Source organism: Cyprinus carpio, chromosome A17 (genome assembly GCF_018340385.1).
Source record: "Cyprinus carpio isolate SPL01 chromosome A17, ASM1834038v1, whole genome shotgun sequence".
NCBI classification, from domain to species: domain Eukaryota; kingdom Metazoa; phylum Chordata; class Actinopteri; order Cypriniformes; family Cyprinidae; genus Cyprinus; species Cyprinus carpio.
In genome coordinates, this window is record NC_056588.1 from 22,921,313 (window position 1) to 22,946,058 (window position 24,746).

The 24,746-nt window shown below is 38.4% G+C and overlaps 1 pseudogene; it reads right to left on the bottom strand.

Annotated features, from left to right (window-relative positions):
• Positions 1-3,569: 3,569 nt before the first annotated feature.
• LOC122148248 overlaps positions 3,570-24,746 on the bottom strand; it is a 100,331-nt pseudogene continuing 79,154 nt past the window's right edge.

The following is a 24,746-nucleotide window of genomic DNA, read 5'->3' on the forward strand; positions in this document are numbered from 1 at the left end:
AGCTTTAACACATTAAACCTGGGTAAATTACTTTTTCTGATTAATTTACCACATCTGCTATCTTTTTACCATTAAGATATCATTCATATATCAGTACCAAAATAAAATGACTGATTTTAATAATCGGAAATTACCTTTAAATGTTGAATTGAAGCACTTTAGTTGCACCAATTTGTCCAATTTGACATTTTATTTTATTTTTTTTTACTTCGGTGTCACAGGCATTACTGCAGAGCGGAGCAATCTCATCACCACATTTATTATTGGCCCAGAGCATATTTCTTACATCAGCATGTCCTGACCTTGTACTTGCTTATACTGGTTATATTCAGAGTTTTTTCACACAAGCTTCATAACGGTACTAGTAGTTGTACAGCAAATTGTCAGAATTGATTTACTGTTATTCCTCAACAGGTCCTTATTGCTGTGATTTACTCAATAATAATAATAATAATAATAAAAAAACGTTGTTCAGTGAAGGTTATGATGATCATTAAATATATATATATATATATATATATATATATATATAATATTTTACCAATATATATATATATAATTATTATTATTATTATCATTATTATTATCAGACGACTTTAATATTTAGCAGTACTTAAATGAGACAAAGCAAAGATCTCAATTATAATGACACACTGAACTTGAACAGACAAATTTACATGAAAAATAAATAATTAAGCTAGAAAATGCTCTTATTGATATAACTGATTTTAAAATTGGCGAACTATAGTATTTTACTAATTATTTATTCACTAAAATTAATCACATACAAAAAAAAACAGTGTTATCTTTAGTCAGAAAGTGGTAAAGTTACTAAATGCATCTGAACTACTGTTACACTACTGAAAAAGCTTAGATTAAGTTTGTAGTTTTGCAGCTTTTAAGTTAGCTATTACAACTATGACATAAATAAATCTGTTGGTCATAATTTTTTAGATTTACTGTCAACAAAAACACAATGCCAAACCCACATATAAAAACAGAGGATTAAGATATTACCTCTTAAAGCCATTTTAAAAGAACATCTGTAGCTGATCGTAAGTCATTAGACAGCAGTTTGTTTTTCTAATATTAAAATGACTGACAGTCAGAAAAACAGCAATAACAGCATATGATGATATATATAGTGAGACAGCAGACATAATCATGTATGGATAAATCTAAAATGACAGCTTTTGTGCAAACAATGTCAGTCCAAGCGAGCTTTCTCTTTGTTCTGTTTTCACACAAATATATCAGTTGTCTCATGAAAAGTGTTCTGTGAGTAATGGGCGACCCCAGACACTTTGGCTCTCAGGCGCTGAATTTGCTGAAGTCGCCATGATCCTGAGCCCCGCCGTTTCCGCTAAACACAAAATCACCTGGAAAGCTCGTCTGCTCTTGTTGCTTTTGGAGACTTTTTCAAGGAACTTTCCCACCACTTTGGCACAGGGACAAGAGAGGACATAGAATACCGGAGGAAATCTATGATAGAATATCATCTAATTTCCATTCAGAATTGCAATATAAAGCAAGAGATTGGCATCTGCTCCCATAAACAGCTTTGACAGAGACATGGCAAAAGTCATTATGATTTATCTATTTTGAACTATTGCAGACAAGAAATGAGAACAATTTTAGACCAAATGGTTCTGTCCTTTAAAGCTACCTCATAAATCTCACATTTCTAATATCCCTGGCTATGAAATGTTTTGCTTTTCTGACTGACACATTTCACTGTTAGCATTATTATTCATAAATACTTTCAAACTTTACTATGTTTATACTATAAATACTATTTTAACCATTGCACATTTGATTTAGAAGTGCAGTGTAGTCTTGAAACTGATATCCAGACTTGAAAGCCACAAACAAATATTATAGTTATTTCTCTTCCAAAATGCATCATGGGAGAACTCCACCAAGTCATGAGAGTGGGAGGTTGTGCAGGTATTCCTTTCCAGCTTTTCGTGAGCTGGAGGTTGCTGGGTGTAATTGATTATGCTGCTGATCCCGTTGTTATTTCAACAGTATTTTAGCTGACTATGGGCATAATACTTAAGTTGTCATGGCTGTGTAGAAGAAGGCACACGAGAACAATGATAGAATTAATAAGTAGTTTAATAACATCCGGGAAAGAAGATAAACAACAGAGATGAGGGGATGACACACACCAATACAAACGTAATACCGGATGAAGACTAGAACAAAGAATTAAGTATAAATAAGGCAGGCAGCTGATGACAAACATGTGATGGGAATTAAATTATGAGCACTAATGAATCAATGAACTTAACAAGGACAGGAAAAAAAACAAAAACAAAAACAAATATGGGGCACAGACGAACTAAACAGATCAGATGACTAAAGAGAGTGAAAAACAACAAAAGAGTTCATAACCATTACAGTTCGCCCCCCTCCCGGAAGGCGTGACCTCACGCAATAGAAGAACCAACAGGGAGAAGGACAAAAGACAGAGTCCAAGGTGGTGACGGCAGAGGGAGGAGCCAGGGTGATGACAGAAGGGAACTGGAGCCAGGTGGGACCCAGGCTGCAGCCATGATAGCGACCCACAGTGGAGCCAACAGAGGGAAGAGCCATGGTGGAGGAAGGGCTGACTAATCCAGGGGGCTGACCGACAGCAGCGGAGCAGGTGGAGGAGGAGCCAGAGGCGGAAAGCCAAAGAGCCAGGGTGACGGGGAGGATCCGGAGGGCCAAGGCGGAGCAGATGGTGCCAGCGACCGCGGTGGAGGCGGGGATTCGGAAGGCTGCAGTGGAGCAGGACCGACAGAGGACTGAGGTGGAGCCAGAAGGAAGGAGGAACCTGAAAGAGTCGGAGGGACAAGGTGTAGCTGGAAGAGTTCCGAGGCGGCGGCTGGTCAACAACAGATCAAGGTAGAGCCGGAGGGATGATGGAGCACGGTCGAGCTAGTGGACTGACGGGTCACGGTGAAGACGAGGGAGCTAGGAGCCATGGTGGAGCAGACGGATCGACGGGCCGAGACCGAGTCAGGGACTTGGAGGCTGGAGAAGGAGACGAGAGAGCCTCCAACCATGATGCTGGTGGAGACTAACAGACCCGCGGCAATCCCACCGCACAGACGGTGGGCTGAGGGTGAGCAGAGGGGCTGACAGGCAGCAGCAGCAAATGGGCAGAAGATGGCAGGGTTGAGGCAGCAATGGTAATATGAGGCAGGAGAGGGAGGGTGGGTGGGGATTTGTGAGCATCAGGGTTTTCAGGGATGGTGTGCTGCCCACACACACACACACACACCAGATTGCCACTCCCAACATTGGGAGCACAGCAGACAGGGGAATGACCTCCATGGTTGCAACAGGACAGATAGAATGTTCATAGAATGGTGGGAGAAGAATGAGCATGTCCACATATGAATACAAATTCTAGTCAATAGAGTCCACTGAGTCCAGCAGCAGCTCACCCTCAGTGGTGGTGCAGTGGGTGGGGCTATCCTCAAAAGCCCTCGTGCTCCCTTGCATCTTCCAACGGCGCACGCTCATTTGCTGGCTCTCACACCTGGTCAGACGGGTCAGGCTCAAGCTCTGAGGCGATCTCAGCTCTGTTGCTCCCTTTGGCGATGGCTCATCAGTCGCGGCGGCTCTGGCTCTCCTTCTGTGATGGGCTCAGGCTTTGGCTCCATGCAGCGGGGTGATGGTTGGCTGGGTTCTGGGGTGGGACTGGTGAGATGCTTCCCGGTGGGGCTGATGGTGAATGGCGATTTGTTGCTCACCAGCACCCACTCCACAAAGGCAGGGAATGAATCCCGAAGTCCACCTCCGGACAACCACGCTCTGCACTCCTCACTGAGGCTCACCAGGAAGAACCTGCAGAGGCTGCTGTCCAGTTTGCTGGAATGGTTGGCGACCTCTACGAAGATCACTGAGTGGACCTCGAGAGGCATCTCCCTCTGCAGCAGTAGGAGGACATGGGGATGATGTCCCTGCCTCAGGAGGGGAAGGAGATCTTGCAGGTAATCCATAAACAAAAATAAAAACTGACAAAAAAACAAAAACAAAAGAGAGAGAAGGGGCGTTGCTACTTTAACTTTTTATGGTCTGGTATTGTGTCACGGTTGTGTCGAAAAAGGCACACGAGAATGATGATAGAATCAATAAGTACTTTAATTACATCCAGGAAGATGATAATCCACAGAGATGAGGTATTCTCTCTCTCTCTCTCTCTCTCTCTCTCTCTCTCTCTCTCTCGCACGCACGCACGCACCAATACAAACAGAATACCGGACAAAGAATAGAACAAAGGAGTGAGTATAAATAAGGCAGGGAGCTGATGACAAACAGGTGATGGGAATTAACTAATGAGTACTAATGAATCAATGAACTAATCTAGGACAGGAACAATGGGCACAGACAAAATAATCACAGACCAAGGGCACATTTCAATAAGGAGGTTCAACCAACTCTTAGTTAAAACTTGAACTCTTGAGTTGATTTACCCTGAGTTTCAGAAAAGCTGAATTGTGTTAGTTCAGTCAACTCTGAGTAAGTTGACTCTGAGTTTAGTGCGTGCACCATGACTATGAGAAGTCATGATCATGATCAAATATTTTTTTTTCTTTCTTTGTTTCTTTCTTTTACATACAGCCAAGTATGGTGACCCATACTCAGAATTCGATGATTTTTCTTACCCCATGGCAGATAATTTTACTTGTTTTAAGTAAAATGCACTTAAATGCACTTGCATCCCCCCAGGAAACAAGAATAAACATCTAACTGTGCGTTCACACTGCTGCCATCGAGAGCATCAAAAATCGCTCTGGCCGCCCTGCTCACAATGCTGCAGAAAAATTCGTGAGTGCTCTGACACGCTGACATAGATCGAATGCTTATCTTGTATTTAAAGCGGCGCAAAGCAAACAAACTTGTTAAACTTGTGCAGACTAACCACAATGAGGGTAACGTTATAAGTTAACCTCATTAAATATTGTTGTTGACGAAGTATTAAGATCCTTTACCTAATAATGTATAAAGCACTGTAAAAATACTCTGATGCAAGTAAAAGTCCTGCATTGAAAATGTTACTTAAGTTAATATAACCAAGTATAAACATTACTTAATGTAAGTATAATCAAGGAAATTTGTTTAAAAGTAAACTGGGACTAATGTACTATTATTTATGATATCATACGTATTATTTTTATTAATTTTTTTTATGTCCCTGTACGCAAACAGGGACACATCATAGATTATTGCAAACCCGCTACAGCAATAATCAACCTGTCCTATATTTTTCTTGGGAACTAATGTGGTCGGAGCTGCGTTCTCTGGAATCCTCTCAAGCGGTGGATTTCTACAATCTGATTGGTTGCTGTCGAACCGCGTCATAGCTTATTACCATAAAGTTGCCCTGATTTCAACTCTCCTCGACGCTCTCAACGGCCAAGTCGCGCCGCTCCTCGACATTGCTCGACGCTGGCTCACATTGAAAATCATGACTTCCGGCCATTTTGACGCTCTCGACGGTGGCGGTGTGGACACACAGTTAGGCAATATAATTTTTCTTATATAAAATGCATCATGATTTAAGAATTTTTAGATATATGTACTTAAAATAAGACAGAAATACTCAGTAAGAAAAGCCTTTTTAAAGTGTGAATGAATGAATGAATGAGGTATTTAAACATCACTTACACTTTAAAAGGGGGAGGAAACCATAAGAAACTCTGGGTTTACCGAAGAAAACTTTCTCCCGACCAGGTAAGGTTCAAAGAGTAAGTTACCACAGTAACTGACTTTGATTAAAAGTTACCTCTCTTTCAGAAACGGGCTTGAGTTACCCTGCTTTCTCGGGTTTGACAAACCTCCCATTCTGAAACGAAAAACCCAGTTTCCCTCATTTCAGGGTTAACATACTCAGAGTTTTCACTTAACCAGCTTTCTAAAACGGGCCCCTGATTACCAAAGAGAGTAAAAAACAACAAAAAAGTTCATAACCGTTACATCAATGACATTCAAACAGCATCATTATTGGGTGTTGCATTGGCAAATGTAGATTTAAAGACTTCACTGTGTAGAGTATGTGATTAATAACCAGATCTTTTGTCTGACAACAGCTCCAGCTTTTCTTGGAGTGTGTCCACTTCGACTCAGCCCACAAACCATTTTACAGCGCTGAATTGTGGAAAAACAATTACATCCAAATCTTGTGAAATTACTTGCATTCAACAGCATTTCCTCTACAGACAATTCCTCCGAGCTTGAGCACACTGAGCTGTGGTTTCTTTATAGGATTTTTGAGTGCTTGAATACTTTATGTATATTCTGTGTATGTATATTCTGTGTTGTTTAAACACACACACACAAACACACACACACACACACACACACACACACACACACACACATGCTCTCTCTCTCTCTCTCTCTCTCTCTCTCTCTATATATATATATATATACACATGTATGATTTCATAGTGTGAATAGTATATACTACTTGCATACATGCATATGTATAGCGATATATACTGTATATCAAATCTCATATAAACGGTATTATTGCACAGCTCTATCTATATCTATATATCTATATCTATATCAAGTTAGAGTATATATTATATCCAACTTTATTCACATTCATACAGTTCACTCACATAAAGCAATATATAACAAATCTCAATTGCCTCTCAATTGTAATTATAATCTTTCTCAGTGCTATTTAAAGCTAGGTATAAAAGAATGTCCTTTTTTTAGCAAAAATACAGTACACTCACATATATTGATATTATTGATAATATCTATTATTATATATTTCCTTTAGCAAGTTTTTTGATGTAGTTGGTCCACATCTCAAATTGCTGTTTAGACATTGGTATTGTACCTGATTTATTAAAACATGAAATAATCCACCCCTTGCTTAAAAAACAGAACCCAGACCCCACGGTGAAAGCCAATCTCCATTCTGTCAAGATTTGGGGAAAAACAGTCCTCCAACAGTAGCAGAGCTTTCTAGCTGATAATATGATTTTTGAAAATTCTGATTTTAGATTATATCATTCTACTGAGACAGCACTGTTTTACATGATGTTTTAGTAACTTGGGATTCTGGCAACTTCTGCTCTTAGATTTGACTGCTGCATTTGATACAGTAGATCATACAGCAGGGTATACATCATAATCGGCTCCCATTATTATTATTATTATTTTTCTTTATACATGTTCCCCCTTGGTTCTATTTCTAGGAAATATGGGCTGTCATTCCATTGTTATGCTGATGACACCCAAGTTTATCTGCCAATGAAATTCAGACAGTCTGGACACTCTCATGGCCTGCTTTTCAGAATGTCTCTAGGCTTCTTGAATTTCAATGAGAATAAAATGGAAATTCTTGTATCTGGACCTTCAGACTCAGTTAATGTGTGCCCTTTTTCCTGGACACGCGTCCTGACCAGGGTTTCTGTATTGTTTGCACTGCGCAGACCAATCGGTGTATGGCATCACAGTCCCGTGAGAGCTATAGAGAGCAGATGGCATTCGAATCGCTCTCGCGGTACTTTGATGTCAAACACAGATTGGTCTGCACAGTACTGCTTCAAGACGAACACATCTAATATGTACACATATTTGTATCGCTTTTGACCATTCTCTGTAGGTCCCGCCTTCTCACGTGCCACGATTGGTCGATTTTGTACAATGCCTGCATGTTATTGGTCAACCTACTTTTTGATCATTACCTTCAGCAAGTATGAAAACAGGAAAACAAATGCTGCATTCATGCCATGTCGTAATTACTGTAATTTTGGGACGTTCTACTTAGAGCTGTTCACACCCTTGGACTCGGAACTATCGCACTATCAATGCCTAAACATAGCACCTAATTAATCTGACGTGGTCAAGTGGTACAAGACGCTCCAACCTGTCCTCCAACTAATACGCTCGTATAGGTCGTTTGTCCAAATCCCTGAAATACGACCCATCAGAGCGTATACTACAATTGCGCCCCTATCGGCAAAAGGTCGTGTTCATATTAATGTTTTGTACTCTTTTATTTGCACCGTGATTTGCGTTTCGTGTAGCTCAGTTTGGTAGATTATTGCGTTATACCTTGAAATGCAATCATGCTATCATGGGTTCGATCCCCGAGAATGGACGTGCACGTAAAATGTATATGCTCAAAAAATCATAATTTAGCATGATTTCTGTGAGGGTTAGGTTTAGGGGGTGGGGTTAGGTGTGGTCATTCGAACGAATAAGCCACCTAGTAAAATATGTATGAATTACTGTGAGATCGGAGTAAAAATCCACACATTGCATTTAAATAAACGTGCGTTTTGATTGGTAATGACGTTATACGTCATTTCATGACACGAGACGCAATGCGATACTGTCATTATTTTTACGCCCGCTAGAGGTTGCTTAACTTTAAAACGTAAAAATAGGTCGTAATAAGGTGCTTGCACAAACGACCTATATGGTCGTTTTTAGTTGGAGGACAGGCTCAGACATACTGTATCTCTCAGAAAATTCCCAGTTCACAAGCCGTAATTACAAGTTCTACGAGGACGTGAACGCTTTTTACAAGTTGGTATCTCGTAATCACGTTATGGCGTGAACACACCTATAGCCAAAACCTGGATATTTTAGGCAATATAGAAAGCCTGGCCAGGACGTGTATGGGAAAAAGAGCATGTATTCTGTATAATTACCTCCCAGAACTGTCTCACTTCACTGCATTTCCAAAGAGCAGGCTCACATGACCATGTTTATTGCATTTAGTCTGTGCACTTTGAGTCACAAGTAGTTCATTATAGACAAAAAATGCCCACGGTGTCTTCTCCTACTTGTCTTTTTGATATTTAGCACCAGTTTATGAGGAAGTGATGCGTTTGTTCTCTTAGACTCACTGGATGGAAACAGTGCTTTATTTGCAAATGTTTTATATGATATTCCAGTTTTGTGCATTAAATTTCATTCACAACTTCAGACAGAAACATAGATACTGTGTAATGTTAAAAGCGCTATTCAAATAAATTTGACTTGACTTGTTAGCTATGTTTACATCACCCTGTTTCATGCCTATTTGAAGTATCGCATCAAAACGGAGTGATGGAAACACCTGATTCAAAAGAAAATTAAAAATCCCTTAATTTTGCAGAAAGATTTTTACACTCGTCATTTCATTTTTTGGCTTTTGAAAAAGAGTTAATGTGAATGATGGGAGATGGAAACCCATTTGTCGAATAAATGACTTAACGAACATTAAACCCATGGGACTAAACGGCTGTTTCTGCTGATGGTGCCTTTCCATTTTTTTTTATTTACTGGTGGTTACTAGGTTACCAATACCACCGTCATAATCATTGATGGAACAGCACCTAATTCGCATTTGTTTCTTTTTCTTTTTTGCAAACTTTGAAAAGATTCACTTCATTTTTGGATGGAAACCCAGCTATTTTCAAACAAACTGAAAACTAAAAGTAAAACCTAACTAAACTAAATCCACATTCTGTAACACATTGTTTCCCTTTGCCACTTTAAATCTAAGAAACAAAATAGTAAAGCTGTCAATGTTGAAGCAGATGTACAACTCCATAACGGGAGCATTTTTAGGATTTTCATCTTTTGGCTTATGCTGTGGGAGGGATTCTTCCATGCATTCCATACAGCTGGAGGAGAAACATCAGAGGAGAGAAACAGAAACCCATGATACAGTCAGAGTTGTACTTTTCAGAACTCAAGGAAGGGAATGATGCTCTTCTTTCCAGCTTTGAGAAGTACAACAGCATGGTAATCTGGGCACCATAAAATGGTTGTGTAGCTCAACGTTTGCTTGTGTGCTCTGTGATCAGTGAGATATTTAGGGAAAGCCTTCGTAAATGTTACATATCAAACACAGAATATTATTTCCCTCTCTCTTGTAATCTAACCTGTGAACTGAAGTCAGCCATGGTTTATTGTTATTTTCTCCTGACTGATAGAAAAAACTAAATCTGTGTCTCTAGAACTGAAGCCATGCTGCAGAACATAAAACAGACCAAACAAAACAAACACACACTTTAGGTCTCATACACTAATTGCGCGTAAGCACAAGTATTTGTTTGTACAACCCATATATGAACATTTTTACAGGAATCATCATTTAACAATAAGTTTGCATTTAATTGTTTTAACACTTTCTGGGAATCCTGTATACAGTGCATTATGGCACAATTCTTAAAGCATTTATTATTCATTTGCATGCATACATTCATACATTTTAATGCCAACCTTTCGGTGGTTATAACATTTAAGGATATGATAATTTATTATACATTTCTAACACACAGTTTTCCACTGAAGTTATAATGGATTAAATTTCCCATAGTAATGTATTATAAGTCTCATATCGTGACATTGTTTATTTAATCTGCACAGTATTTTACTACGTCTCATGAGAATGTTTAATATTCATTTACATCTGAAACAATGCATTATGTCTTTGTTGAAATTACTATAAAAATGTTCAAAGCAAATGTATCATATAAACTATTCATGATATCCAATGGCTATTTAAAAGAAGACTTAGCATGTTGCTTTATTTAAGGCAGACAAAGACCTATTTGTAAATATTATGACTACATTATTATGATTTTTATCATAATACATTATCATAACTACATAATAAAGCTTTTTGGATGTATGTACAACATATTACTTATTACTAGTAAACAACCACTCATAAGATGCAAGATACTCTGCAGGCTTTATTTATTTAATTTTATTTTATTTGTAAATAAGGCTTTATGCATGCATTATAATGAATTAAGAATATGCTTATAAAGTGTGATATACTGAAATATATGATTCTTGTACATTTTTATATTTCCATTTTTTTATTCTTCATTTATTTTCTGGAAAAGTTGCTTCATTACAAAAAGAAAAGATTCATCATTTCCCATTATCTGATGTAATAATTATTAATCAGTTGTTTGAATCTGTTATAAGCAATAATAATCTGTTATGTGCATGTGATTAGTCACGCATCCGCAATTGCATGCATGCATTGGCACGCACACTGAAAAAAAGAACATCTGAGATGTGCTTCATTCATGGTGAACCACCGCTGAGGAAGCCAGTATTCATCTCTTCCTTTGTCTCATAATGTCTCTCCTTTTTTTCAGGAATACTACACAAGCATTAGAAATGTTGCCTTTCTTTGATGTGTTTCAAACCTTATATCTGCAAAACTTACAGCCTTAAAGGAATAGTTCACCCTAAAATGACAATTCTTCCATTATTTGCTCACTGTCACTCATTCCAAACGGATGGATTTCCTTCTTCTGTTGAACACACACAAAAAAAAAGATATTTGAAGACTGAAAGACGTTTGTAATAGCTGATGTAAATATTCACTTCCTTTTTTACGTTCTTTACATTATCTTCTTTTGTGCTCAACAAAAGACGAAAGCTCATACAGGTTTGAAACAACTTGAGGGTTGTGGAATTGAGAGATTTGCATTTTTTAAATAAATAATTACATATATAAAATCTATAAATATATATATAATTAAATATTATAAATAATACCTTTAGAGAGGACATTAAAATAATATTCCTCATCTCTTCACACTTATTGTAGTGAAACATATTTCCTTTGGAGTGCAATGCACAAATGGGCTCCTCTCACAAATATGTCAAAAGCAAAGAAATATAATAGTTTCTGGATGCTTGTGCGCATATGTTACTTCTAGTCTATGAATGATGAGACGTGTCCAATGATTCATCTAAATTATAGGGTGTTTGAAATGTTCTGTCAGCCATTAATTTACTGATAGTGATTTCTCAATCATCAGCACTCACGTTGTATTAATTTAGTCTGGCTGCTACCTGAAGGTCTATATTAGAGTCGAAATGAGGTACATCAATAATGCTGATAGATGATTGGCGGTCAAGCACTATGAAAAATAAAGGTTCCAAAAGGAGGTTTTCAAAGTGATGCCACTCAAGAACCATTTTCTGGTTCCCCAAAGAGCCTTTCAGTGAACATTTAAAAATCTAATGTCTAAAGTTGTGGCATTTTATCAACAGGTTTTGCAGAGGATTTTTCTTCAGAAAATGTGAAAATATAATTTTAGTAATGGTGTCATACTATTTACTGAAATAGGACAAAAACATTGTATACATCTTTTTTTTAAATTCCAGATTAGGTTTTAAACTTGTCTTTACAGGACTGTAAGCATGTGACTACAGTTTTACTCTAAACACCAAAAACCAACAAACAGGTCATTTTTAGTTTACCCACAAACCACTCCATTTGCTTCATACTTTCAATGAAAACACCACCATCAACAGTTTAAATAATGAATCATATTGGTTAATACCACCACTTCAGAAAGTAAAATAGTCAACTATGTGAGACGTGGCCACCCTGAAGAAGAGACTCCCAAAATTACAATGAGATCTACTGATGCTGAAACCCAAATGTGCTTCAATTCACACCAACACCGGCCAAAGCATGTTCGTTAATGGCGTCAGATTAATCAATGACTCGTCTGTCCAGAGCCACAAGAACATTCCATGATTTTTCCTCAATTGATGTCATCACTGATTCATTTTCCAGACACACAAGAAACTCTCTAACCCAGACAATATCAGTGAGGTGTTTATTGTCAAGCATTCAGCCCTTGTTTGGGTGATTATAGATGGCTTCCACAGAGAAAAATGTCAAGATAAAGCAGTGAAATGCATAAGGCAATGAGTGTTTCAGAGTCTTTTTTTTTTCATACTCACAAGAAATGCAGTAGCGGACTTTCTTATGTTCTCCCTCTCACTCATAAGCTTCCTTTCTCTGCTGTCCAGCACATGTGGTCTGAATTAAATTATTGGCAAGAGCATTAATCTGGAATCTTCCTTTGGTGGACGTGATCCAAACAGACTTTCACTCATTCCATGCTGACAGATCTTAGTGGAAAATCTCTGTCCATTTATACTGTGTAAATACTCACACTCTCACAGTCTGCTCACAACCAACAGCACCGAAGTACTACTGATACTACAACTTTTGAAGCATTTTGATATTACTACAATTCTGGGAAGCTGACACTCTGAGATGTGCTTTACCATTTTTGTAAAGTGAATTTTTCTTCTTCTTCTTCTCTTGGTTAATGGCGGATTGCAAACAAATAATTAGTTTTCTTCTTCTTCTTCTTCTTTTATGGCAGGTGGCATCCAACGTTAAGGTGAATTACCGCCACCTACTATACTGGAGTGTGGACCAGAGTGACTAACAGAACTTTACAAAAATAAAAATATATACTTTATATTCTATTTATTAACCCAATTTACCTCAAGAATACAATAATTTGTGCTTGAGTTCATCCACTCATTTTATATTCCTGTAGCTACCTGTTTATGTTGTCATAATTCACCCTCTTCCACCCTAACAAGCTTCACAAGATAACAAGATACACCTGGGGAGACTAATCAAGGGGAACCAATAAACAAATGGACTAAAAAATTACTACAAATAAAAGCACAGAAAACACTTCAACATAAAAGTCCAGATAAGACACAGGGAACATGGACTGTAACACAGTGGAAACTGCAGTGTTCAAGCTTCAAGTGTGCATCATGAAAGTATCATAAACATGGTCCGTAAAACTATGATCTTCTGCTATTTTTAAGTTGTTATTCACTGCCGGTCCATTTTAGTCTAGTTTTTCACACCAGAAGACTTGGAACACTTTATTGGCATCAGTGGTTCCATGAAGAACCTTTAAACTACACAGAAACTTTCAAAGCACAAAAGATTATATATATATATATATATATATATATATATATATATATATATATATATATAAAGATTCTTCAATCTAAGGCAAAATTGGTTCTTCAGAGAACTCTTCACTGAATGTTTCTTTGGCGAACCAAAAGTGGTTCTTATATGATCCATTCTATGGCCTGATAATCTATGCAACAAAATAAATATATACCACAACATCCGCTATGAAATGCTAGTAAGAAATGCAAGGAAAGGAGTGTTTTTTAAAGTCAAGTCAAGTCAAGTCACCTTTATTTATATAGCGGTTTTAACAATACACATTGTGTCAAAGCAACTGAAAAACATTAATTAGGAAGTGTGTCAATAATGCAAAATATAGTAAACAAAAAATGTTTCAGTTAAAGGCAGTTTCTCATTGAATTCAGTGATGTCATCATCCAGCTCAGTTCAGTTTAAATAGTATCTTTGCAATCAAGTCAACGAAGTTTCCCCAACTTAGCAAGCCAGAGGCGACAGCGGCAAGGAACCAAAACTCCATCGGTGACAGAATGGAGAAAAAACCTTGGGAGAAACCAGACTCAGTCGGGGGGCCAGTTCTCCTCTGGCCAGATGAAACAAGCAGTTCAATTAAACAAAGCTGACATGGCATGCAGATGGCTTGTGTGCTTCCATTTTTCATTCTAGTGTCTGAATGACTGCATTATAGAGTACATGTGTAGAACAAGCAAATGTAGTCAGTGAACAGAATGTATTCAGTGATTCAAAACACCCATCTGACAGGCTCAGCCTTGTACAGAACACAGTTACCTTTCTTCTTAAATGAATAGTTCAGGCAAATTGAATCCTGTCAACATTTTTTTCTGCCATGACTTTCTTTCTTCCATGGGACGCAAAAGGAGCTTCACACAGCTCTTTTTCATACAATGCAAGTAAAACAGGATAGAAACTGTCAAGCTCCAAAAAATGCCGTTAGGCTGATGATACACGGGGCAACTTTTTTTTGAGCAATGTTGCTTGGGCACTTTCCCATTGAGAATGGGTAACAAATTTATATCTGGACACTTTACAGTCGTGGCCAAAAATATCGGCACCCTTGGTAAATATGATCAAAGAAGGCTGTGAAAATTCATCTGCATTGTTAATCCTTTTGTTCTTTTATTTAAAAAATTCACAAAAATCTATCCTTTCATTGGATAATAAGAATTTAAAATGGGGGGAAATATCATTATGAAATAAATGTTTTTTCTCAAATACTCGTTGGTCACAATTATTGGCACCCCTATAAATTCTTATGAGTAAAATATCTCTGAAGTATATTCCCATTCATATTCACAATTTTGAGCACTCCAGGGTGATTATGAACATGAAATCATCCAGCTCTGGCTTCCTGTTTCACGGAAAATAAAGAGGAGGGAAAACAAAGCCCAAATCATCATCACAATGAGAAAAACCAAAGAATATATTTCTGATGTGTAGCAAAAGATAATTGAGTTTCACAAATTGGTGAAGTGGCTTTAAGAAAAGAGCTAGAGCAGTGAAATTTCCCATTTCCACCATCAGGACAATAATTAAGAATTTCCAATCAATGAAACTGCCTGGAAGAGGATGTGTGTCTATATCGTCCTAATGTGCGGTGAGAAGGAGAGTTTGAGTGGCTAAAGACTCTCCAAGGGTCACAGCTGGAGAATTGCAGAAAATAGTTGAGTCTCTGGTTCAGAAAACCCTTAGAAAATTGTCAAACAGAACCTACAATAAACACATGTTGTTTGGGAGGGTTACAAGAAAAATTCTCCTAGCTCATTCAAAATACAAACTAAAGCATAGTCAGTTATCAGACACGACTGGAACTTTAAATGGGAATGGCTTCTATGATCAGATGAAACTAAAAAATGAGCTTTTTAGCAGCAAACACTCAAGATGGGTTTGGGTGAACACAGAGAAAAAAGTACCCCATGTGTACAATGAAATATACTGCTGTATTTGTGATGTTGTGGGCCTATATTTCTGCTGGAGGTCCTGGACATCTTGTTTAGATACATGGCATCATGATCTATCAAATACCAACAGATAAAAAAATCAGTAAGTGACTGACTCTGTTAGAAATCTTATAATGGGCCATGTTTGGATCTTCCAACCGTACAATAACCCAAACACAAACCTCAAAAACAACACAGAAATGGGTCACTAAGCTCAAAAACCAAGCTTCTGCTATAGCCATTCCAGTCCTCAGACCTGAACCCTACGGAAAATGAGAGGAGTGAACTGAAGAGGAGAAGCACCAACATGGAGCCGGGAATCTAAAGGGTCTGGAGTGATTCTGGATGAAGGAATGGTCTCTGATCTCTTGTCAGGTGTTCTCTAACCTCATCAGGCATTATAGGAGAACATTTAGAGCTGTTAAACTGGCAAATGGAGTTTTCAAAAAGTATTGAATAAAAGGGTGCCATTAATTGTGGCCAATGTGTATTAGAGAAAAACATTTATTTCATAATGATATTTCCCTCAATTTTAAATTCTTATTATCCAATGAAAGGATACATTTGTGTGAATTTTTTAAATAAAAGACCAAAAGGATTAACAATGCAGATGAATTTTCACAGCCATTTATGATCATATTTACCAAGGGTGCCAATATTTTTGGCCCCGACTGTAGATCGGTCATGGGCCCTGTGTCTCACCTGGTTGGCCCATTAATGGAAACTTTTAGCCAAAGTTGCCTGGCAACATTGCTCAAATAGTTGCCCTGTGTATCATCAGCCTAATAGTTGTATGCAATGAGAATGGTATCTCCTTTTGAGGAAGGAAAGTGCAACATAAAGATGAGTAAATGATAGAATTGTCATCTTTGGAAGATCTATTCTTTTAAAAGTTCCTGTAAAAGTTATGTTGTCCATGTGTGTGCATTCCAAACTAAATGATTATGAAAAATCAGAATAATCTCAGTTATGAGTAACATCTTCATATGGCAGTACACTGTGAGAAGAACTCCAAGGGCCAGAAAAACTATTCATATGCTAGCACATGACCTTTAAGGTAATGCTAACATCAAGAATGCAAAACACGCTGGGTTTTCCATGGCCCATATTAAAATATCCATGCAGTCACACACAAGTCAAGGTACTGTGATCAGACAATTTGATGGAGTAACCTACAAATCCGATTTACATCAACATATGGCAGCACTTACATTGATTTTGTAACCTCTTTTTCCATCTGTCCGAGCTTCACTGTCTGTCAAACAGTTTTCCTTCTTCCAGCTCATGCTTTTTATCTTTGCCAGCTCACATGTCGCAGACCACATCTAAAATGGCTGCTGGGCTGCAAAAGCCAAACATGTCAGTCGTTGATAAAAGACTAGCACACACTTCAAAATGGTGTTTAAAGTTGGAACATTTGGAGTTTGGGAGTGATGAATTACATACTCACATGCAGAAAGATTTTCTTTATTTAGAATACTATTATAAACAGTGGCCACAGAGCACATATAACTAAATGTTATTTGAAGATATTTAAAAAAAATATGTAATTTGGTGAAATTTGAAAAATACTTTCACTAGTTTAAGACAACGGGAAAGCTATAGGTAGTTCGACTCCCCAAAAAAGTAAACTCTGGGCTCTGAGGTGGGGGCTACATAAAGTTTTTTGTTATCATTTATCATTTATATATTTTTATGTTTTAAGCAAGATGTGGCAGACATACCTCGTTTCTTGTGAGTTCTTGTACCACAACTCTGTATAACAGAATAAGTATGGCATCAACAACTCAGTGTCAGTATCATCACTTCGTACACACACATTTTGGGAGACAGGTTTTGGTTGTAGAATATTGTTGTTACTCCTGTAAACTACTAAACCTGTGTGTGTACATACAGAGGAATTACTACGAACTACAAATGTGCATTGACAACCGAATTTAGCTGTAGTGTGTGCGATGGCCACTGTGCCTTAGCCTGATATGAAAACAGCAGAAGTCTATGAGATGTGTCCCTCACTGTTGTAATGCTCTTGCTTAACTTGCATGCTTCCTTCTTATGAGGGCATATTGCCATGTCAGAAATGTAGAGGGAGCTCTTTAAATTAAAAGTTCAAAGAGAGAGCTTCTAGGGCGTGGAGGTCTGAGTTTAGGACGGGGGAATGAGTGGGTCGAGAGTGTCTGGAGACACACAGAGTGATCCAGGAACCCGACTGGAGCCCTGTGGTTTGTAACCAAATAGCCTGTGTGTCTCACGCAGTCAGTCTCGATCATCCCTACAGCTTTTGCTCCTTTGAGATTGAGCACTTTATTTTTCCACAAATGAAAACTCCTGTCTGACCATAAGCCTGTAATGCGCTAAAACAGGAACTAGTTGCAACATAATTATATGGTTTAGAAGTTCACAGGGGTTTTATCATATCTGTGTTTCACAACCCTCTAACATGCCATTATTAATCATCAGGGTGTCTTGCAATGTCTGATCGTGTCTGAAGATTCTGTAATCAGTTTTTACAGTTAGCCAACTACAGACGCATTTAGGGCCATGAGAGGAAAGGCTCCAGGGTTATTTTTTCTTGATCATAGACGGCCCAAAGTCTCATCTCAAATCTTCGTAGTAATGGCTACACTATTTTTTTTTTTTGCAGGTATTGCGATCATTCATCTGAATATCCACATTGGGTGAATTTACGTCCGAAGGTGTTTGAGATTGATCTAATCTATGTGTTTTTTAGAGTTTGTGGGGGAGTCGAAAAGAACTTGAAGTTGGAAAAAAATGCAATTAGACATTGAGGGTAACATGTGCATGCATGTAATCGCACGGGGGTTAACAGAGAAACCTCAGAAGCTTGAGCAAATAGCATAGCTAAGTCTTCTTCTTTCACATGGATAGTGATTAAACCTAGTAGTTAACATTATGGGGCTGGGTGAATGCTTTAAATTGGATGGCTAAAGTAGTTCCAAGCAGGTCTTGATCCCGCATACATTTTATGAAAGTTTGTCTGGTGAATCTTGATTTTGTTTGTGAAAAACGTTTGTGTTCAGAGTTTACGGTATGCTGTAACACGGTAAACAAATGACATTACACACTGGGGGAATGAGACCATTTGTGGGTAATTTCAAGATCACTACTGAGTTCAAGTTTATAGTGATCTCAAGTATCATGTTAAGTCACATATTAGTTTTGAGGTGAATTGGTTCATGGGTTTCATGTTATTTCACAGCCCACACCTAGTGTTTTACAGAGGGATCTTTAACTTTTTCTTTGCATTAGCAGTAACCTCACTCAGCTGTGCTATCTGTACGTTGAGAGTGATGTTGCCTTGGCATGAAAAAACATTTCTCCTCTAGAGGGGCAATATTGTGTAGGTGCTGCCCAAACTGCTCTGATGCATCGAGACATGAACTACAAAAGACTTCTGAACATGTCCTTGGGTTTTCTGGTACCAAGTCATCAGTAGATTGTGCAGTCTTTCAAGTTGCGAGGTTCGGGCCTCCTGGACAGGATTTGTGGGGTTTGCATTTAATCTGCAATCAGGGGATTGAGATCAGGGGAATTTATAGGTCAATGGCAACACCTCAAACTCTTTATCATGTTCCTCAAAACCGTTCCCACACCATTTTGCATATATCTATGATGTCATTACACAAAACTTGTATACATTTTTCGATCGGAAAGTACATACCTCGTCGTGCGATTTAGAAAGTTCAGTTAGTTGAGTTAGAGCGGTGCACCCCCACAGTCCCTTTTCGTGAGCTAAAGCTCTTTGACATTTTTGGTTTCTTTTATAGCTGTGGGACATTAATTTGCGTACCCAATATAATCAACAAGACATAAAAGCCCAGAGTCGAAAAAAATGTTTCACAAGGCACTGAGGACAATAATGACTCAGTACATTCTAAATAAGCATACGTAACAGCTCGATTATACTGATCATGAATGCTTCTTCGGCCTTTCCACTTGAATACACACTGATTTAAAGCTTCTTGCACTGGTGTTGAGGATACACATATTGAGTTTAATCCTTATTTTCTTTCCTTTTTTGGAGCCGTCTAAAATATACAGACCTCCTCTTGTAGTTACATACCTCCTACGTAGGTCATAATAAGTGCCACTTAATACAGTTATAGAAGAACTATGAGAATAGAAAATCTATCTATAATGTGTTGTTGCTGTCCTTTTGAACTTTCTATTCATCACAAAATCCTGATAAAAAGTCTAACCGGGTTCCCACAAGCAACAACAACAACAACAAAAAAACAACAGGAACAGAACACAACTGTTTTCAACAGTGATCCTGGTGCTGATGGTGGAAAAAATTGTAATGTTTTAAATATTAGAACGATCTTTTGAGGGATAATGGACAATAAAAGACTGGAGTGATGATGCTGAAAGAATAAAATAAAGTAAGAATTAAAGAACTAATTTTCAACTATATTACAGAGGTAAGGAAAAAAAATTTGACTGGTCATGTTATGGATCATATCTCTTATATTCACACATAACAATCTATAGCTTGACAAACAACGGAAGCTGGTGTGATATTTGTTATGCTGTTTTCCCATCCCTTTCCTTTCCCGAATAAGGCACTGGTGGCGGCTGTGGAGTCTCAGACCCGCCTCGTTTCCGCTCTACGGCGCCGCTTTTCCATTTCCCCCCCAACATAAAACCCCGCCTCCCCCGACAAAAGACCCTGAAATCCCCTATAACCAAGAATATCTCTGACTCCCTGCAATTATACAGCATTAAAAAAAAAAAACCCCCACACCCCAGCCCTGACTCCGACTTCCGCCCCCCAAAAGAGCACCTCTAAAAATCGGGAACAACAGGGGAAACCGAGAACCTGATTTCCACACCCTTGGACCCCCTCCACCCTGCCAGGCATCGGAAAACATGAAAAAACCGAAGATCACAAGTAGTCCCCCCCCCAAAGTCACTTGCCCCAAAAATCAGAAAACATTTACAGGACCAAAACCAAAAATATGGAACCCGGATCAACCCATATGCTACCGTTGGTAATGTGGATTCTATTGGTGACAGTGCAGCGGTGGCCGAGAGGGTCGGAGGATGGAGAAGAGGAAAAAAGTATCGAGAGGCAGCCTGTGGCCATAATGGGACGGCAAAAAGCTCTCGTTCACCAGCCCAAAATCGATTGGCTGGTTTCTCGGTCCGTTTGCTGCAATTAGCGACTCAAGCAACCTATCTGGAAGAGCACATGAGTGTTTTCACGTGAACTCAATTGAGCAGCAGATCTATTATATCGGCCCCCCGCATGAGTGAACGGTAAGCCTGCGTATGAGGGGTGAAAGGAGAATGTGAGAAGAGATGGAAATCGTCTTCTGACTTGTAACCGGTTGGATGAGTGGGAGGAAACGGGAAACAGTGAGAATGGAACTGTGGAGAGGTTTACACAGGAGTGTTATAGAACGGGGGCGGATCCGGCGTGTCTCTGTAAATCATGAAGATGAGTGCATTTCACCAGCAGTGCGTAACTCGGAATAATGAGCCCGGAGATGGTGAAGTCAGACCTAAACATGTTGCACCGTTCTCAGTCTGGATTTGCTGAATTTTCAAAGTACGGTATAAGAGTGAGTTGCTGTCTTTTGGGAAGCAGCAGGCAGAGAGTGCTTGCGTAGGAAGTGACGTCGTAGGAGGAGCCAGCATCCATCCTCCATCCCTCTCACTATCTCTCTATCTATCTCTCTATCATCTATCTCTATCTATCTATATATCATCTATCTATCTATCTATTATCTTCTATCTAGTCATCTATCCATCTCCCCATCTATCTATCTATTGTCTTACAATGCCTTTTGGAAGGATTTTTTGTCAAGCCAACATCAAAGTGTTGTGTTGAACTTTTGTTTTTATATATATCCTACAACATCTATTTTTAGAGGGAAACCCGTTAGTTTTTCGCTTGCTATTGGCTGCCTCAGTGCGATGTTACTGATAAAGAAAAACACTAATAGATGGTCCCCTTCTCTCATGCGACAATGTGCGGAGTATAGTGCTGGGAAACTGACATCATGCAACTTCAGTTCTTCGGAAAAATCATTCTGCCATTCATGTGACATTATTCTTCATACTCCTAACATGATTGGGGAAAGCAGCTGTGTGTAAAGGTCTGACAAAGCACAGCTGAAGATCAACTCTCAAAAATGGTGTCCATTCTTGGCTATATTCACTTTTTCTAAATGGTTTTCCCTTTTACAAGAGCTGTTACACACAAGAATGTCCTGTTGTGCATGATTCAAGGTTTAATGATTATAAAATACTATGATGACTTTCACTCAATCAGAATGTCCCTGGGTTTAGAACATTCAAAAATGAATAAAAATACCTACCATCCAAAAGTCAAGGAGAGGACAGGAGTCATTTACAAAACTTCACGCTAAAAATTATGCCAACATCTGGAATTTTACAGACAGGTTACTTTGGATTACAGTAAATGGTATATATATATAATATAATATATATAATAATATAATATATATATAGATATATCTATATATAATATTTTTTTGTATTTATTTTTGGATATGTATATTTTTTCATTTTCATTTATTTTGATGTACAAAAATATATTTGTTATTTAAAATTAACATTTATTGATAACGTTTCTTCATTACAAATACATAGCGCAAAGACTTAAAAATTGATTTAAAAAAATTAAATAAACCAGTTCGCCTAAGAATCAAAGATACACAAAAAACTACACTGCAGACCAACCTTCGGACAATAGCACCGTGCTCATTTAGTAAATGCAGGGTTGAACAGATGTGCTTTGAGTCTGGATTTACTAAAGCTACTGATTTAGCACATCTGATTTTTTCGAAGGAAAGCTGGTTTCCTAACTGTGGGTGACCATGACAGCTAAAAGCAGATTCCCCTAGTATTGAAGTAAACCTTGGTATGTCTACCCTGACTTAGAGACTCTATAATGGTCCTGAGGTGGTCTGTTACAGTAGATTTATATTCTAGTGAGCATATCTACAATGTGTTGATGTCCTAGGCCATTTTAGTGATTTTTTAAACAAGAAAAAATATTTTAAAATCAATTCCTAAATGTAATTGGAAGGCCAGTGTAAATACCTGAGGACTGGTGTGCTATGCTCAGCTTTTCTGGTTCTACTCATAATCATGGCAGCATTGTTCTGGTTGAGCTGGAAGCTGTCTAATGGTCTTTTTTTGGAAGGCCGGTGAGGACCACCATTACAATAGTCCACGCCTGCTGTGATAAAAAGGCATGAACGAGTTTCTCCAAGTCTTGACTGGAAAAAAAATCTAATTCTTTGCAATGTTTTTGAGATGACAGTATGCTGATTTAGAGATTACTGAATCTAAGGTCCGTCTCCAGAATCACACCAAGATTCTTGACTTGATTTTTAGTTGTTTTGGTCCCCCTAGAGTCAAGGTATGCATTCACCCTGAGAACTTCATCTGTGTTTCCAAATGCAATGACTTCAGTTTTCTCATTTTGTTGTTTAACTGGAGAAAGTTCTGGCACATCCAACTGTTAATTTCATCAATGCATTGGCAGAGGGAGCCAGTGGGGCTGTAGACATTTGGCGATAAGACTAGGTAAATCTGGGTATCATCTGCATCGCTGTGAAACACAATTTGGTTCGCATTATTTGACTTAGTGGGAGAATATACCAGGTTGAACGAGAGTGGTGCCAGAATTGAGCCTTGAGGGACTCAGCATGTCATGGATGTCCAGTTAGACTTATGCTCTCCTATACTCACATAATAACCTCTCCTCTTCTAAGTATGACCTGAACTTTGAGTACCATCCCAGAAAGCCAGACCCAGTTTTCCAGTCTCTCTAGAAGTTTGTTTATGATCGACAGTGTCAAAACACAGTACTGAGATCGAATAGTACAAGCTCTGATATTTTGCCAGAATCAGTATTTAGCAAATACTGTATAATTTATTATCTTTATAAGGACTGTCTCTGTGCTGTGATGCGGTCCAGAAACCAGATTTAAATTGTTTAAAAACCTGCTTACTTGACGGCATTACTTTTTGTCCCCCACAACAATATTAGGCTATGTTCACACTTTGCTTCTTTTTGAAGCTGCCAGTGTCTGTTTACATTATAATCGTATCAAGGTAACAGTGTTTTCAAAAAATTCTGGAGCGATTTTTTAAACGCCACCGCCACCCGTCTTTTTTCAGCAGCTCGCAGCGTCTTTTTAAGTTGAAAAAAGTTCACCTTTTCTGAAAAAAAAACACCCTACGTCAAGCACCTTTTTCACAGCTGACCTTCAACAAGTATGAGACCAGTCGTTTCCATAACAACAAGTCGACAAGAAGAAAAAATGTAGAAGGTGCCAGTAGCAATAGACTTACAGTATACTAGTTTAGAGTTTTGTTTAGTCTAAAATATGCCAACATTATCCTCCCTGTTTAAATTTTTTTTAACTAAAAAAAAAAAAACGCCCTTGTCAACTTTTTCTTGTCAAAAACAGACATCAAGTGTGACCACCCTTAGTTTGATGCATAATAGGCTATGCAGATTAGATACATGTTGCCATACAGCTTGAGAAGGCCTTCTATCACATTACAAAAACAGATAAAAGAGTACGCTACAGGCACACTGGGTTCCAGGTTATCAGGTGTTTTGGTTCACCTACAGCAGATGGAGGAGGGTGTGGGCCCTGGATTTGTGGCAGCGGCCGAAGAGCTTTCACACGAGGAGGAGAGTGAGCTGGGCTTCATTAGAATGTCCTAAAGTTCCCTGTTCACATCAGAAATCATTGCTTGAGGTTTCTCGCAGTGTTGGAGTTTTGGTTCCTTGCCACTGTCGCCTTTAGCTTGCTTAGTTGGGACACAATTTCTGGCAACATTGTTGACTTGAATTGCACAGACGCAATTGGAAGAGAACTGAACTGAGCTGGATGAAGACATCACTGAATCACTAATGAACTGTCTTTAACTGATATAAACAAGTTTTCTGTTGTCCTTGCATTATCAGCCACGTTTTTCCTGTTTGACACTGTAAAGCTGCTTTGACAAAATCTGTACTGTATAAAGCA